Genomic DNA, 13,279 nt, shown 5'->3' with positions numbered 1-13,279 from the left:
AGCACTGTAATCCATGTGCGCACTGGTGTGTCCCGGCTGCTCCACTGCCATCCAGCTCCCTGCTGTGGCCTGGGAAAGCAGTTGAGGATGGCCCAAAGCTTTGAGACCCTGCACCCAAGTAAGATATCCAGAAGAAACTCCTGGCTCCCAGCTTAGGGTCAGCTCAGCTCCTGGTTGTTGCAGCCATTTAGAGAGTGAACTGGCAGATAGATCTCTCTGTCTCTCCTTCTATCTATAAAACTGCCTTTCCAATAAAAATAAATAAATCTTAAAAAAAGAAAAAGGATTTTATGCTTCTTAACCAATTAAGTAAAATTGCATGTAGGCAAAAAATTAAAATTATAATTTAATACAAAAAGCTAATGCATGCTTTTCATATGTGCATACATTCATTTACATACACAGATGAACTCAGTACTAAGGATTCTCTGTCATTGTGTTAGCTGCGATGTTTCACGGAACTATAACAGATACAGGAAAGATTGCATGTTTACTGTATAAGCAGTTGAAGCACTGAGCACATCCTTCAGATCCAAAGGTTCTTGCATCTTTTTGCGGTTTGGTTGATTGGCAAGATCATTTGATACAAACACTGTCCTCTTAACACATTTTGAAATAAGCAATGCTGAATTGTTAACTTAGATATTATGTCGTACAGAAGATTCCAGAGTTTATTCATCTTACCTAACAGAAACTTTATAGCTATTGAACAACTAGTCCCCATGGCATGCCCCCTTCAAACTGTAATTTTTAAACACAGAACTAGAAGCCATTTCTGTGTCTATATAACAGTAAAAATAAATGCATTTAGATGATAAGTTATCTCTATATATAATAGTAGAAGGATCTCTAAAAAGTCACATGGCTCAAATAATTTCGGACAGGAATTTATCCCACATTATTTGTGCTCATCATAGTCATACTGCAGTAAGTATCCTTGCATGTCACGAGCTCCAAGTCATCCTAGCAAGAAAAGGAGAAAGTGAAGGCAATATGGATTAACCATTGTGTCCATTTTTTCTCCCATTGGGAGAACTTTAACATAGCAATGAAAGAGATCTCCTAGTTTTTACTGGGATCTTAATTCCAGGACTACACTCACAGTACGGGAGGCAAGTGTATGAAATCATAACAAATCAAGTTAAAATATGCGTTCTGGGGGCCAGCACGTGGCACAGCACATGAAGCCTCTGCCTCCAGGGCAGATACCCCGTATGGACACCAGTTGACGTTTCAGCTGCTCCGCTTCCAACCCAGCTCCCTGCGAATGCGCCTGGAAGAGCAGTGGAGAATGGTTCAAGTGCTTGAGCCCCTGCGCTCACGTGCGAGACCCTGAGGAAGCTCCTGGTTCTTCGCTATGGATTTCTCCAGCTGTTGCAACCATCTGGGTAGTGAAACAATAGATGGAAGATCTATTTATTTCTCACTCTTTCTCTATAAAACTGCATTTCAAATCAATTATTAAATTCCTTAAAATAATGACAATGATTTCACTTTTCATGTACTCTTGAGCCTTGGATTCAACAAAAACACACAAGTTTTCATGCACACAAGAACATTTGGCACACTGTTAGAATTTTGACCATGTTTATAAAGGCCAATGACAATTAATACCACTGGCTTTCTTCAACTTGGCACAGAATACGGGCATTCATCGTCTTCTCTGGACCGGTGGGAGTGGAACACAGCATGGAATGATTTGCAAGAGGCTTGGGAAGGAGAAGAAATCATTACGAATGCAGTTGTTGGCTTGGACAGAAGGCAAATTTTGTGTCCTGAATTCTTACCAAATTACTGATGCTCTTTTCCCTATGTAAGTGCCTGGCAGTTCCAAGTGGCACAGCTTCACCGCCACGGAGGAGAAATGTTCTCTTCATTAGTTACGAAGCCCTTTTTTTGGCTCAAAGAGTGAATTTTTTTCCCATTACAATGGATACAAATTCATTTCTCCAGCCCCTTCCACTGATTTGTCTAATGGACTGAGCCTCTTTAGACAGTGCTAGGACAAAACTACCCTGAAAAGAGCTAAAATTCCATCCTGTAGGAGAAAGCAGCGAGTGTTGTCCACAGAACATCTTGACAGGACTGGCTTCTTATCATCAGTTCAGTTTTTGGCGATTTTTTAAGAAGGAAAATGCCACCTCAAACTATTTATCACACATTTCCATGAAGAGGCATACAGTGTGGATTGGGTAGAGACAAGTGGAATGCAACAGGAAACAAAGTGTTGAGCCAAAAATTCAGAAACCGTTCCCTCTGCCAGGGAGGACTGAGACAGGAACTCAATGCGGCCTCCGATTTCTCACACAAACCCACTGACGCTTCTACCAACAAAAACTTTCCACTTGGTAGAAATGCATGGTGCCTGGATCTGCCAAGAACTCAGAAGGTCTCAGCAAATCTGGACAGAATTGTTGGCTGGGCTCAATGTGCTCAGTGGCCTAGTCCACGCAAAATGCAGTTTCTCTTGTTGCAGTCCCCAAAACCACACCAGGGTTTCTGGCATCATATGGCCAAGCCTGGATGAGACATGTTGCATCTGAATCGGCAGCATCTTTCCTCATAAGGATTCGGCTTGGTCACACCAGGCATCATCACGAAAGGGACATTTCACACTACCTTCAAGCCAGGAGTTCCAGCTCCTGACCCCAGCATCCTGAAACGTAGGCTCAGGTGAACCAGTCCTGACCAACAGCAGGGTCTGGGACCAGCTTGCAATGGCTGGCTTAGTGTGCCATTATTTTCAGTTACTGTGTGGGTGCAGTCCCAGAAGACTTTGAGAGTCCACAGATTGGACAGCTGGAGGCTGCCCAGCCTCAGTTTTCTTGAGCGGAGGTAAGATTGAGGTCCTTGAAGACCCCTTTCATTTCTCACTACTTAATCCACAGTCTGTGCTTTGAAGGGACTTTCTGGTGTGGCAGCTAAACATTCATTGCCCTGCCTTCTGGTCCTACAGATTTTCTCTGGGAAGCAGATAACCACTTCTATTCCAGTTGGTCTGGGTGAAAGTAATATTCTGGCCCTGTCCCCGACCCAGGTGTGCCTTAATGGCTCTAGGTTATGAGAACATGTCCTGGTGTGCCAGACATTGGGACTGATTCAGCCATCAGATCTCTTAGAAAATGAAAAGCAGGAAAATGAAAAGCAGAGACACTTTCAGCTGGAGCTGCTGTGAGAAGAGTCAGCATGGAGCTGCTAGTAGCATTCTGACATCTTGAAGAAGAGCTTGGCTGAGAATGAAGTCAGAAAAAGGTACAGGCAGGAAATGGAGAAAACGAAATTAAGACATTCTGACTGACGTTGGCCCCCTGCTTTAGTTACACTTGAAAGCACGATTTGCCTTGTGCCTCCTGGGCTTCCAAACACATCACATCAATAACAGTGGAAATATTATTAGGCCATCTGAAACAATAACTTTCTTCTGTTGGTGAGTAATTTTCAAGTTCAGATGTCTGGACAAGGCCAAGGGTTCCAGCTCTGTACTTTCACCCGTGACTAGCTCAGGGCCCCTGTTTTCCTGAGTCATTCAGTTGGTGAGCAATATATTCCTTTTTTGTTCAAGTTAGGTTTTCTGTCACTTGCCACTATGAGTTTTAATTGATGTAATCACTTTGACCATGATTTCTGCACTAAAGCTTAAATTTGGATTCTTTTGTAGGAAATTGAGAATATTATTTTAGACACTTTTAAAAAATCTACCAAGTTATTTTTATACTATCTATCAAATTACTAATAAAAAGGAATTTTACTTGGAGAAATAAATGATGACATCCATACTGGTCCAGACTCATAAATCAAGCTACTTAATATGCAGATTCACTAATTAGGTAGAGAGATGATTAACTAGTAACCGAGGACACAGAACTAGAACACTATGGTTTCCGTAGGGAGCAGCTGTCCTGAGTAGGGATGTGGGAAAAAGGGGAGAGGCTGGACCGACCTTGTGACAAAATGGATTAAAGAGCCACCTGAGATTGCTGTATCCCATATAGTTCTACTTCCAATCCAGCCCCCTGTTAATGCACCCAGCAAGGCAGCAGAAGACACTCCAAGTGCTTGGCCCCTGGCCACTCTGTGGGAGGTTCCAATGGAGTTCCAGACTCCTGGCTCCAGCCTTGTTCACTTCTGGCCATTGCAAGCTTCAGAGAGTGAACCAACAGGTAGAAGATCCTCTCCTCTCTGATCTCCTTCTTTCTCTCTGTGCTGCTTTTCAAATAAATACATAAACCTCAAAGCAGCGGGAAGAGTTTGGACTAGTAAAACCTGAAAGGTTGGTGTCATGTCTGCTAGGTTCCTTGATACTGTTCCAAATGACAGAATTTCCTTCTCTCTCAAGATGAATGATCTTGTATTCTGTATAGAATCTTCCAGCCATCTGTTGCCTCAACAGTCCAGCTGTTGTGAACAAGGCTGCAAGCAACGTGGGAGTACGGGTATTTCTTCAGCACCTTTGGATGTGTACCCAGAATTCGGGGTGCTGTTTGGTTTAACTTCTTGAGGAGCCTCCAGACAGCTTCCATGAAGGCGGCACTACCCACTTTTCCACTAACAGTGCACGAGGGTCCCATTTTCCACACACTTGCCAGCATTTGTTTTGTTTTTGATAGTAGCCCTTCTAACAGGTGTGGTGTATTAGCCGCCCACTGTGGTTTCAGCTTCTGTTTGCTTGACAAGACGTGATGCTGGGTATTTTTTCATGTATCTGTTGGGCATTTTCTGAAATGGAAAAGTAGATTTATGGGCTTTGTCAATTGTGCTAAGTAAAATAAGGCTGCAGGATCTCACTTAGATGTGGAATCTGAAAATAAGCTGAACTTGTCTAGAAGAATAGAATGGCAGAGGCAGGGAAAGGGGGAGTAGATGGGGAAAGCATGGGGGTATTGATGAAAGGGGGAGTAGATGGGGAAGGCACGGGGGTATTGATGAAAGGGGGAGTAGATGGGGAAGGCACGGGGGTATTGATGACAGGGTACAGAGTTCCAATTAGACAGGAGGAGTAAGTGTCAGTAATCAGTTTTTTTTCAGTTGGGACTGTAATAGCTCATGCAGTCTATGTTTTCAAATTGAGAAATAACAGATTTTAAATATTTTCACCACATAAAAGTTATAACCACATGAGGTGACAAATTGGCTGATTCTCTTGATTTAATCATCCCACAATGTGAACCTATGTTCACAGAACATCACATATTATATTCCAGAATATAAACAACTTTTATTTGTCAATTAAATACAAGGAGCTTAGAAATTTGGAGGAAGAGCCTTATAGGATTGAAAACAAGGTGGATGGGAGTACTGGGAACGTAGGGGGTCCATGGGCCTAGGGCCTGTGGGGCAGCAGATAGCTACAGCTCTGTCTCTGAAATGAGTGTCGTAAGGTTTGTTTAACAAATGTAGAAAGAAAGCCACAAGCTACATTGCATGAACTCTCTATAGAGAATTTGACAAAACTAAGGTAAACAAAAGCTCTGCCGTGAAGTCATAGAGATGATGTTGTGGCTTGGGGAGTTGAGTTACAGCCTGCAATGCCAGCATCTCACGTGAGCGCCTCACCAGTCCTGGCTACTCTGCTTCCAATTCAGCTCCCTGCCAATGCAGAAACAGAAGATGGCCCGAGTGCTTGGGCCCTTGCATCCATGTGGGAGGCTCAGGAGTTTCTTGAATTGATCCTGGCCCCATCCTGGCATTGCAACCATTTGAGGAAAGAATCACTGGATGAAATTTACTGTTTCTCTACTAAAAAAAAAATTTTTTTCTGGAAGACAGTTATATTACACGTTAAACCCTGGCTGAACGGGTTTGTTTTGTCTACATCTCATGTGGCCCATGCATCACTTTCAGTAGGAGGCAGTCCTGAGGCAGTCTGACACACTTTGGACATGAGTTATTTTAATCACTAAGCATGACACTGTTTAGTTAAGTATGAATTTTCTTTAATTTAATGGTGAAATTCTTGCTTCTCCCTAGTGGGTTTCAGTTGTGAGGGATAATGTAGTAGAATATTCAGAGCAGTTTTCGCTCTCTCGAATACCCAACAATCAGGCATAATCTGCCCCATGATGAATCATGCAGGATGCAGGGATAGGACGTCAAAGAACATGTGCTTGGCTGTGCTCCTGGACTGGCCCCTGACTGAAAGAAATGTAATTGAAACTCACTCACAGAGCAGCCTGTGTAGCTGGGCCAAAATGTCCCACGTCAGAGGTGGTGAGAGCGTTATTAGCTCACCAGGAGCAACACTTTCTTTCTGTTGGTGACTGATTTTCATACTCAGATGTCTTTGTGGGGCCAAGAACTCTGGCTCCAACACATCCTCTTTCACTGACTTGAGGACCTGGTTGTTTCTAGACCTCAGGGACCTGGATGTCTTATCCAGAGATTCACTGGCCTTCATTTCAGTCACAGCAGGTGTCAAGAAATTGCTTTTCGTGGTACTCAGTAATTTTAGTCTCAAAACACTGCAATTTTGCTTCAAAGAACTTAGCCTTCTATGTGCAAAAGAGCTGGTAATTTGATTGTTTCCTGTGATGCCCACATTACTTTTCTCAATGCTGTGGTGACCTTGAAGTCATTTGCTTCCTAGTATTTCAGAATACTGGAGTGTTTTTCATTCTGATTTTCTCTAAGCTCAGGTGTCTCTTTCAAAATTACACTATTTCTTAGGACTTATTGGTGATCCAGTTTCTCACAAGTGTATTGTGAGACAAACAAATACATGTTTGGATCTTTTCCCTGAACATCCTTAGCAACCAGAGCCAAGGAAGCACATGACCCTGTGAGGACTTAGCACCATGCTCTGGGGGGCCAACCTGTGTAACTCAGTAGCCCACCAAAGACAAGGCCATCTGGTTCACAAACTGAGATGAAATAATTCATGTTTCAACAATATAAAGTCCAGGTGTTGGAGTTACAAAGCAAATGAAGACTTCCAGAGAAAGACATTCTGGGATGCTGTTTGTGCTCTGATTAAAAAAAAAAACAAAACTCATATCAGGTTATTGCTGAAGTTCATTTGGAATGAGTTGCGTTTCTTGAGAAGACATCATCTAGTAACTGAAATTAGTGCAAGATGTCATGTGATTACAAACTCCTTGAAGGCAGAAATACAGGACGAGGTGGGAGATTAAGACGAGGGGAGGATCTGGGTGTGAAGACAATTTCTCCTTGTCTCCTTGGACCTCTACAAGAGAAGGTTCTAGAACTTCTCCCACTTACAGGAGATACATGCCTTGGTCCATGGAGTCTGTGGACATCTGTTTCTGTTCATTGTAGTCTTAGGAGAAATAAACCTCAAAGAACCAAAGCATCGCCTTGGGCGTCACCTGCCAATCTCACACATCAGTCTGGATGTGCTATTTCCCCATCCTGTGAACTTCTGAGAAGTGAGGATGTTATCACAGATTCCATATGGGTAGATTTGGATATCCATGAGTATTGCATATGCATGTTGGATCAAGCTCACAAAAGTCAGTTATAATTTAAAAAAACAACCTTTTCCTAAACATAGGGGGATGCTGTTGAGGAAGCTCTTTCTTGTCTAAAAATCTTCCATGGAAGGAATTCATTTTGTTCATGGTAAATGCAGAGCTTAGTAAGTTTCTTTATTTGACATAGTGGCATCCAAGCGCCAGGAAAGCAATTCTGTAAGTGGATTGGCAATATGCTTACATTTCCCCCTTCCTTGTTATATAACCAAGTGAACCAATTTGGGAAAGCCAGCACAGCAAGTTGGCAGCAGCTTCCCCGTGTAGGGTGTCTTTAGTAACTTAGAGGGGAGAGCCTGCTTCTCTGTGGGTGCCCAGATGGCTGGCACATCAGAGTGCTCTTGAATCCTACTGCCCAGAACAAAAGAGTAAGTTAGTAGCACTCTTCAGCACCTCTGCTCTGGAAGCCAGACCCAACCAATCTTCCCTCTACTCTCTCAAGGGTGTATTATTCAGCCATCCTACTTCTGGGTACAGGCCCAAAACAAATGAAATCATCATGTCAAAAACACATCTGGACACCCATGCTCATTGCAGAAATATTCAGAATAACCAAGGTAAAGAATCAACTTGGGTGTCTAATGTGAATGAATGGATAAAAGAAATGTTATTCCACCACAGAAGTGGATGAAGTCCTGACGTTTGCAACAGAATGAGTGGACCTGGAGGTCAATATGTTAATTGAAATGAACCACACACAGAAAGACAAGTGCCCCCTGAGTTGTCTCATATGCAGAAGTTTAAAAAGGTCAATCTGAAGTGAGAATTGTGATAGAGGCTTAGATGCATTGGAGAGGGGTGAGTGATAGAATATGTTTACACAAAAGCTAATAAAACACAGTGAGAGACAAGCAGTAAATCCCACTGGGGCAGCCATCACTCCCAATAAGATGTTATACACAGCATAAAGAACCAGGAGAGAAGCTCTCAGAAGATGGAGATGCTAATTACCTGAGTGGATCCATTTACACCAAACACATCTAGTGAAATATTGTGCTATAACCTGCAAAATCACAAGAATTATTTGTTAATCAATAATTTTAATTGTAGTTTTGTAAATTCCCAGAGATAATAGCATTAATTAAATGATTTTAAAGGGGGAATCTCCAAGAGCCATGACTAAAAATTAATGTGCCATGGCCCATAGGAAGCAATCCCCATTTTGATCCAAGAGCAAGAATCCAACATCCACTGTCCCCATTTTTTTAGCAATGGAAAATGCTGAAGAAGCCTGGTCATTGACTGCTGATCTAAGGGCCAGAGCTGTCTGCTTAGCCACCGCAGGTCAGCAATGCCAGGAGTGACACCTGTCAGGGGGAACATGAGAGCCACATCTGGGAAGTTCAAGTCTTGGGCTTTCTCAGTCCAGACTTTGCTGTAAATGCAAATATTGGCCTTTCTCAGGCTGCTGATGTAAAGCACTAGGGAGTTTCTCTACTTGATAGATAAGAAGAATTCAAATTCACATGAAGACACATTTTACAAAAAGGTGATTGTATTCATCTTCCACAAGCATTATTCCATTAGCTGCAGGCATGAGCTGATATGAAACACTATTTTTTTTTTTTTTTGCAGAGGAAAATACCCAAGGGAAATGCCAGAAGGTAGAAGCATAGCTCAGATTCTTGAAGGGACCAAGAAAGCTGAGGCTGTTGGGGTGAGTGATTCTTGTGAAAACTGTCTCTACCATGCATTTGTCTGTGCAGAAGGTGCTGGCTTGGCAGCCAGGATGCTCTGAAGGGTGGAGTGTAGAAGGCAACCCTAAGCTGTTTGCTGGATGTTGTGACTTGGTCGTCAGGGGCCAGACTTCTGGCCTTGACCACAACGGCTCTACGACAACTCGACCTTCAAACAAGGACAGTGAGCCTCACTGTGGTCATCATCTTTCTGAACTTCAGTCACGGAATTGGTCGATATCCATGAGACAAGAAGGGTCACCATGGTGACAAAACATGTTATCCTCAACACTAAATATTGCCAGGATCCCCTGCTAGGTTTCAGATAAAACTATAGCGTGAACTGTAAGGACAGAGGTTCACTCACAGATCCCAGGATGTGGGCTAACCGGCCCCTGATGATGGATGAGTGTACATGAGACGCTGAAGACAAGTCCTATCTGACAACTAACCACAATTTCCATGGTGGATGTCACAACAAGTGAGAATCCAAGCAAGCTGCTGATGTAGGAAGCCTGAGTGACACGGAGTGGCTGCAAGGAGCAATGGTGCACTCGGTCCTTCAGACACATGCAGATCGTCAGGTCAGAGTGGTCTGCAGTCTGTGTCTGGGCCTCTTGGAAGATGAGCAGGCCTCTAGTCTCTGCGAAGCGGTAGCAATGAAAAGGTGGGCTCAACGTATTTGGTACAACAAAGATGTTGTGAGATCAGGCTCACAGGCTGCAACCAATGTTAGCCTGAGAAAATGAAGAAGACTTAGAAACAGCATCCCTGAATTAGGTTACCAACCCCAACGCCAATGTCTTTGTGGTAGACCATTGGCTGTCACCAACAGGTGATGCTCCTCCTTTGTGTAAGGGTTATCACCAAGAGGTGGCTTCCAGAGACAGGCCTGCTGCTCCCAGTGCATCTTGGATCTAGAAGGAGCCATGAAGGTAGTCTTTACCAATGGAAAGTGAGGGCAGGTGTGTGCAGCCATTCATGACCGAGATAAGATGCAGCAGGATAGCCTCCTTTCTGCCCATTAGCTCAAAGTAGAAGACAATGGCTGGAGCCCCTTCAAGAGGGAAGGGAGTAAAAGATCTTTATACTTGACAGTGATACTTCTGATTCTGCTACTTAAATGGGAGTGTAATTGTGAGCAAGATTTCTACCTGTGCGGCTTCAATGTCTTTCAAGAAACATGGTGAGTGAGCACATGGTTGTGAAGAAACTGGTGTCACTACTGGAAGTCTGTCTGGCTCACCAGCTGCTCTACTTCATATTCCTCAGCTGGTCTGATCTGATCTCAACTTGACTTTATCCTGTAAACTCTGATAGTAGCACACCAAGTCTGACATCCACCTATAGTAAGGATGAGAATGTTCTTCTGATTCTTCTCTCTCTCTCTCTCTCTCTCTCATGTGTGTGTGGTCCCTACTGTAAGACAACACACTTTGGCATTTGTTGTGGTGATTGCTGCATAAGAAACCACCCTAAGACTTGGTCGTTTAGAAGAGTCATTGCGTTTGTCTATTTTTTGGCAGACCAGAATTCAGGCAGCACTTAGCTGAGACTCTCCTGTGCAGTGGCAGTGAGATGCTGACTAGGCTGCACTCACCCACTGGCTCCACTGTGCTGGGTACCAAGATGCTGAACAGTGGCTGTCGGCCAGGGTCATCAGCTTGTCTCCATTGGAGCTCTCTGTGGAACTTTCTGGACCTCCTCAAAGCCTGGTAGCTACACTCCAGAGGGAATCCTCTAGGAGAGAGGGCCCTGCCAGTGAGCACTCCAACAGAAAGGAGACAGAAGCTACAGAGTTTCTTCAGGGACCGCCAGATGTGCTGAGACAATCTCTTTCACTGCACTCTATTGAAGTCACAAAGCCAGCCCAGATTGAATCAGAGGAACAAGTTATTCCCACTCCCTAAAAACAAAGGTATCAATAAATGCGTGGTTGTTCTGCTGGAGAGCATCCAGTTTGAACTATCCATGAAGTTCTCAAGGGTAGCCACTTTGCACAAGTGACAATCCACTCAGAATCTATCAAAACCTGCAAAATACCAATCCTATCCATGGAATGAATCCCTACTAATTCCAGGTATTCTCTGCTAATGCCTCCTTGCTGCAAAATTCATTCCTTCTAACGTGATGCCATTTCCTTCTACAACCGTTCCTGCGTGCCAACCTGCCATTTTCAGTACTAAGCAGCCTAAGAGGCTTGCTGATCTAGAACCTACACTGAGGCTTCAAAGAGAATTTTCTAAGATGATCTTCAGAGGATGCCATCTGTCCTTCCACCTTATTTACCAGGAAGTGTTTTAGAAAAAGAGTGTGAGAAACGGGGGATTGTGTAAAATATCAGGCTTTAAACAAGTTTGAAATTTAAGCCAGACACTTTGAATTTGGTATTAATCTTCGAATAAACACAAGTTCGGTTCAGGTGTAAGGAGTGCACAACGGGAAAGACACTATTCAGACCATTTGACGAAGGTGGGAGCTTGAGTGCATTCGCTCTGCTTTGTCCCGACTAGGAGCGGTGGGCGCCCAGGCCTGAAGTGTTGGCAACAGGAATGCTGCGGCTGTGCCAGGTTTCTCAGAATCAGTGCATTCTGCAGTGGGATTGTAGGCCTGGGTTTCTGGAATCTTTCCATTTCTCACTCCACTCTCCTAAAAAAAACCAAGATTGGTGTGATGCTTGTAGACACCTGCCAGGACTATTGTAAAAATTAAAAGATAGCATATGTTAAAGTGCCTTGCGCCTAGCACCCAAGTGAGCATGAACTTGAGCCTGTTGTCTTCTCCATCAGCCTGTCCTTGTTCCTGGTACTAGGCCCCTCAGGGTCCGGTGGGCTGTTTTCTTAAGCCTGGTAAACAGATTGTAGGTCCGTTCTTGTCTTCATGCATTTCTCTGTTCCCACTGGCGTCCAACCCTGCATACCACCACTCCATCAAATTACCGTTGATCTCAGTGCTATGTCCATAAATTTATTCAAAATTTCTTCACATAGTGTGAGTCGAAGACCTTCCCTTATATAACCTGAAAACTTCCAATGGCGAATCTCACTCATGGAGGACCACTTCCCATGTGCAGACGCTGCGCCTTCCTTTCTAAACCTTTGCCGAACATTTTAATAGACGAGATGCTGTTTTAAAGTGTGTAGTAAATCTTGACATTATGTTTAATAACAGGACTTTTATAACATTTTTATAGAAATTCATTTGACATTAACAGAAAATATATCCATCAGACATTTCTAGGTCGAATCTGACAGTCTGCCATGTCCTACTTTGGCTATCCATATCAGCCTCTTACACAAAAGCTTGTATAATTTCCGCTTTTCCAGAGACATAGTTTTAAAAAAAATCATCTTTTGCTCTTTCTAATTTCTCTGCATACTTATGGCTACTTGAGTAAAGCCCCGAAATGCATTTGGTCTCTGGCTGCTACAGTGCTTCTCAGTATTAATAGAAAAAATTCATGATATGTGGTATAAGTTTTATTTGTCCATCCCATTGAAACAAATACCAGGGCTTGCTGACCTCAAGGCAACCGGCCGGGGCTCCAGGAGCTCCAAGAACTAGAAGGCATTCGGAGATGCTCATAGCACTGAGGTTGGGAAGCTGTGCTGCGGCAGACTGCTGGGGTGGCCAGAGGACAAACTCATCACTACTCAGACCCTGTGCTAGGGCTGAAGGACACAGACCATCCTGAGAAAGACAGCTGTCCTGCAGGAGGTCGCAGCGCCGTCACTGCCATCCATTTACAGAAGGAGTAAGTGAATGGCCTCAACAGAGCCAAATGCATGGCCCCGATCACAGTAGAACTGCTAAACTGCAGGTCACTTCTCTGTGATCTGTAGAACTGGGCAAGGAAGGCTGCAGCCAAGCAGAGGAGCTTGACAAGACCTGGGAGGGGATGAGAATCAGACTCAATAGAGGAAGCAGGATTCCAAGAGAGGAGAACAATGTTCATGAAGATGTGGGAGGTAGAACAGATGCGATAATCTGTCAGGACATTGAGGAGACAGCGAACTGGGCATTTGCTGTGCTGGCATTTGTGAAATGCCTTCATGCATCGTAGAGTACCTACTAATGAAGGTACTAGTAGAAACGTATTTAATTACAGTCTCAGAGGTA

This window comes from Ochotona princeps, chromosome 23, assembly GCF_030435755.1.
Source record: "Ochotona princeps isolate mOchPri1 chromosome 23, mOchPri1.hap1, whole genome shotgun sequence".
Lineage (NCBI taxonomy): Eukaryota > Metazoa > Chordata > Mammalia > Lagomorpha > Ochotonidae > Ochotona > Ochotona princeps.
The sequence above is the reverse complement of the archived record's forward strand: the minus strand, read 5'-3'. Positions refer to the sequence as shown.